We start from the raw sequence: 5,657 nt of genomic DNA on the forward strand, positions 1-5,657 counted from the left end.
CTAGCGTCACGCCTTCTAGACTGCACCCGGTTGCAACCAATTGTCCATCAATTTTTGATTTGTTATCTATTTATTTTTATTTAAATTCGAAAAAAGTAGCTTTCTTAATTTTCCTATTATTTGAATTGTTTCGATGGGATTGGAAACGGTATTTTGATATTTTAAAATATTTTTTTATCTAAATTCATCCCATAAATATCGTTCAAACCACTACATTTTCACACCTTTCATCTCATTCTTCATAATTTTCTCTCTTACATGCATCTCTTTATGCATATAACTTCAACAAAAAAGGCAAACACAAAAAGAAACACTAGCATCACAAAGTAACAGACAAGATCCTCTATCCCACAACCCCTCAAGTCTTATTATAATCAAGTAAAAATAGCCTCAACAAGAACATGTTTCCTCTTAGGATACCCAAAACCAACAAGGTGGTTCAAATAAACCTTACCCTCCTTTACTGTGGCTGCTGTCACCGGACAATGACCAAGACCCTTCGACTTCCCTACAATGCGGGCAGTCTCCCAATCATCCGTGCTCTCCACCAGCCTTATCGCATTGCCAGCAACCGCGATCTTTGTTGGTGATATGAGCTCCAACCCATCTCCAAACATTAGAGAACCGCCAATGATGTTAACTTCCTTAACCACGTCTCCCTTGCCTATCTCAACCTTGAAGAGCTTAGAGCATCCACAACCGTGCTCTTGCCAGCGGCACGGTTGTGGGCCCGGGCGGTACTATTCATGCCTGCTCTCTGGCAAGAGCACAACACCCACAACTGTGCTCTTCCGCAAGGACGAGCACAATTAATATAAAATTCAATTAAACAATAACATTTCCATAATATTAAAATCCATTTAAAAACCATAATAAATATTACAAATTACAAATAAAATTAAAAAATACATAATTAAAATCCTAAAAATTAAAAATTACATAATTAAACTCCTTAAAATTAAAATTTACATAATTAAAATCCTAAAAATTAAAAATTACATAATTAAACTCCTAATAAGACTACGCATCCGGCGGGATCAACCCCAATTGTTTTTGGAGACCTTTTATCATGGTCTCGTGTATTTCAAGTTGCGTGGGGGTCATAGATGACCTATCGGCCATATTGAGTTGGCTTAAGAGCATCCACAGCGAGTTGTTCGGGGGTGGAGGTGGCACATAGGGAGCGGGAGCGGCTTCGGGAGTGGCTTCGGGAGTCGAGCCGCGACGACGGTTGGCCGCCGCCTTCTTCCTTCCTTGGGGGCGGCGTTGGGAACCGCTCGGTCCGGCGTCGGGGCTACCCAAGTTAGCTCCGGCGAGTTGGCTAGCCACTTCTTCCGAGCCGGAGTCGGATAGGGCTACCGACCTTGATCGTTTGGAGGAGCCGCTAGAGGAGGATGTTATGCCTCCCTTATACTTCGGGTGCGTCCGCGTCTCCTGCCAAACGTTAAGTTATTTGAACGACTTACCGTTCATGGATTGGTAGGTGCTCAGCGCGGCGGTGATGATGTCGACCTCGCTTCGGCCGCTCCCGGCATTCCGGGACTCCTGGATGAAATAGCCGTTGAACTTGCCAATTTCTTCGTTGGCTCGGCCGATGCAGTTGCGCACCATACTCTCGTTGCGCTCGATCGTTCCGGGCGGCCGGTTTGCATTGTACCGGCTAGAGACGCACCACCAAAAGTGATCGCCGGATTGGTTCGTTCCAACCACCGCATCTTCGGAGATTTCCAAGTACGCCTTGAACAATCTTTCCATCTCCGCCGGTGAGTACGGTGTGCGGACACCGACGCGAGATGGAGGAATCGGCATTTGGGAAGGGGCGCGAGGCCTAGGCTCCGGTGTCCACCCATAGCGCCCTTCGGAGGCACATTGGTCGTCGATTGGGTATGGACGGTAGCCACCCGGAACGGCCGAATCTTGGGTTTGAGGAGGGGCCGAATATTCCGTTTCCGGACTAGGAAACGGTTGTGAACCGAACCATTCGGGGTTCCAACCGTGGGAGCCCGAAGGGTTATCGTCTTGGCCGGACATAGTGATGTTGTAGGGTATGAGAGAATGAAGATGAAAATGGATATGAGAGAATGGAGATGAGAATGGATATTGGAGAATGATGATGAGAGTTGTGTAGTTTGATGTGAATTTTTGGGGTGAAATTGGGGGTATTTATAGATGAAAGTGTGTATTTTTGGGGTAAAAAAAATGAAAAAAAAATTAAAAATGTGTAAAAAACGGTTATAAACGGATATATTTTTTTGGGGAAGTGAATTTTTTTTTATTTTTTATCAGTTTTTTTAATAAAAAACCGGTTTTTTTAAAAAAATATATAAAAATGTTTAAATGCAACGGTCGAGCCGTTGACGAATGGGATCGCGCCACGTGTGCGTCCGCTGGCACGGACGTGCTCGATACATCGAGCAGCGCCGTGCCAGCGGCGCGAGCGCAGCTGCGGCGGATGGCGTCCGTGCCAGCGGCGCGGACGGCGGTGGCGACGGACGCCACCGCTGCGCATGCTCTTACCCCAGAGAGTATGGACAACCAACAAATACCCGTTCGGATGGTACACGATGCCATTGAGACCGATCAAGTTGTAGTACCACTCTTTAGGGATAAAGAGTGGGCTGTTGATGGTGTAAAGGAGCTCACCGTTCACACCAACCTTCCAAAGCTTGCTTCCCTTTACATCGGTTACATAAGCATTTCCTTCTGTATCAACGGCTACATCATCTGCAAACGTCTTCTCACCTTCTGCACATGATAAACACAACAGCATCGTCTATTAATACATACACCTCAGCCGTTGCTTCTAGGTATTCAAGCAAGTGAACACTTTTTCGTGCCTAAAGTTGTAAACTTTCTAAATAAAGTGAAGGTGGAACTGTTATTTGCAGCCCCAAAAAAAGAGAAACTGTTCTTATATGATATGGCAAGTACATCGCTTTCTTATCCCCTATTTCAATTAATTTAATTTCCACAAATATACTGTAAATATCTGTTGCAGTAAATGTGTTTCCCCTTAAACCATGAAGCCTACTTCCCATCTTTTACGCGAAATGCAATATGTAATTAATACTATTGTTCATTTACAAAATTAGTGGTTAATAATTAAACCAATGTGTAATTTATAAGAACAAATTTGGTAAATACTTAAATACACTACTCAATGGAAATACAGTGTAAAAAAATGCAATTGCAGATCAAAGTTAACAATTGTTTAAAACTCATATCCGATTTTGTGTAAATTCGAAGAACTGTGAATCGATTCGATGTTGAAAATGCAGAGGAAAGAAAATCTGTTGATTTATAACATAATCGAAATTTAGTAAGTAGAGTAGTTGTGATGTGAGACGATTAGAGAGGGAGGGAGGAATGACCTGGTCCGGCGAGTTTGGTGTGGAAGAGGAGATTCCACGTGGTCAAATCGTCCCTTGCACATCGGCGATGGCCACCAGCAAGCGATTCCTGGGGTGGTCAATTACGATTCCGAGCGACGAGTTATTACCGAAGCCGGAATCTCCGATGACCGTAATCTCCTCCAAAATGGAGGCGTCTCCGACGCCTCCCTCGAAGAAGGAGACGATGAAGCGGCGGTTGAGATGGTCCCACTTGGCGCACTCACGGAACCACGATTTGCTAGCGTAGGCGTAGACGTGAGCCGCGCGGTCGGACGTCTCGGAGTGGATGATGTAGGCGACGGGGACGGCGGAGAGGAGGAGGACGAGCACCAATCTGGCGGAGCACAATGCCATGGCTGAGTAAGAGAGTACTTATTATTATTAAAAATGTTTTTCTATTTTCTAACTCCACTGCTCATTTAGAATGTTTTTCCATTTCTTTTTCATGAGATTTCAAATTGAGTAGGTTAGGTGGAGGAGGTAGAAATCATAATATCCTCCAAAATGGTGAAGAAATTTAATACAGTCAAGGTCATCATCCTTTTCATAATTAACTTTATCGTCTAGTGTCGTCTCATTTATGATTGAGCGTATATTATATATTCAATAATCATATTGGATTGCTATTTCCAACTTGATTGATAAAATATAATTTCTTTCTTTTTTTGCTCGTTCCTTAAAAGATTACTTTACTATCATTTTTAATGTGTTGTTTATTTTTTGGAATGAATAAATTGGTAAATAATGCATAAACTATTTTTGTTTAAAATTTCCAGCAATTGCGAGAATCCAAATTAAAATTCAACTGAATATCGTCACAGCCTTAACTAATCGATTAGAATCGACCCCTACAATCGAACCAAATCAAAGATAAAGGAATCCAACGAAAATGGCCCGACTTCCTCTAAAATGGAACAGAGAAATTTAACGAAAATTGCTCAGATTTACAACAAACTGAATTTGGAGAGGAAATCATTGCCATGGTTGCAAAGAAGTTTCCTTCTGAGTTTACCTAGCCAAGCAACGACCACCACCCAGCTCGTTCGAACAAATTAACTCACTTTCGATATCATCACAGCAAAACCAAGAGAGAGGAGAGATAAGACAAATTTAGTCACCAGGGCAGGGGTGAGATGGAATGTTGCGAGATTAAGGGGCAACCGAATGAGTTGCGACAAAATAGAAACGGGCAGATAGGTCGGCGAGCTTAGTTGTCATTGGCAAACGAACAACGAATTATCCAAGAAGAGAGAAGTTATGGCATAGCGGGGCAACTGAACTGGCATTATGTGTATGTGATGGTCGATCGAATATTATGCGACCAAACTCATTACAACTCAAATCAAACCATAGTACTATCATATATAGGAGTACTCGACAGAAACAGCTTTGTCCGTTCAGAGCTGATATTTTCGAACCTGCGTTGCAACTCAAAACAAGTGTGTGTAAATACGGCTAAATTCCAAGAAACTACCTCCGGGGATGTAGTATCCGCCATTTGTTCCCGCAAAAAAAGAGTTTCCAGAAAGGGGAAAGACGCGAGAGCTTGTTGCGTGTTTACTTATAGACGCGTCTCCCTCTCGCGTCTCTAAAATGAAACACGCATGACGAATTAGCGTCTCTAAACATACACGCATCAGGCTGATGTGTGTCTCCCTTGGATACAAAAGCAGGTCAGGCACTGGCATGAAGGGCCCCAGCGGCACCGACACCGGCGCCGGAGGATTCAATTCGAGAGGGAGGTGCGAAGAGAGGGAGAGGGAGAGGGAGAGGCTCTGGGCGGGATGGTCGAAAACGAGGCTGATGTCTTGAATAGCGGGATCGGCGGCGGCGTTGGCGTAGATGTGTTGGTGATGATGATTGTTGAAGGTCTAGTTGTTGAAGATTAGAGATGGATCGTAGAGAGGGATGAAGGTGTCTACTTATTCGTGGAATTTAGCCAGAAAAAGAAAAAGAGTGTAACAGTGAAAGAGATGAGGTGATGATGAAATGAGAGGCTGCCAGTGCCATCATGTTAATCTCTCTCAGTATATACGATTCTCTGTTACGAGCCTATTATTATTATTATTATTTAGTTTAGATATATTAGGGATTTGCATATCTTCTTTTCATATATTTGTTTCTTGTTCCCTAAGCTAGTATTCTAGTATTATAAATAGGGCTAGGTTGTTATCTTTTTATTCATGGAATGAAGAAATAATTTGCCCACATTACTTGTGCAATACTCCTTATCAAACCTTGAAGACTGCCGACGGAGGAAGTTCT

At 43.1% G+C, this 5,657-nt stretch overlaps 1 pseudogene; it reads right to left on the bottom strand.

Moving 5' to 3' along the window:
• Nucleotides 1-237: 237 nt before the first annotated feature.
• On the bottom strand, nt 238-3,877 carry LOC121767929 (annotated as a pseudogene).
• Nucleotides 3,878-5,657: the final 1,780 nt, after the last annotated feature.

This window comes from Salvia splendens, chromosome 2, assembly GCF_004379255.2.
Source record: "Salvia splendens isolate huo1 chromosome 2, SspV2, whole genome shotgun sequence".
NCBI lineage: Eukaryota > Viridiplantae > Streptophyta > Magnoliopsida > Lamiales > Lamiaceae > Salvia > Salvia splendens.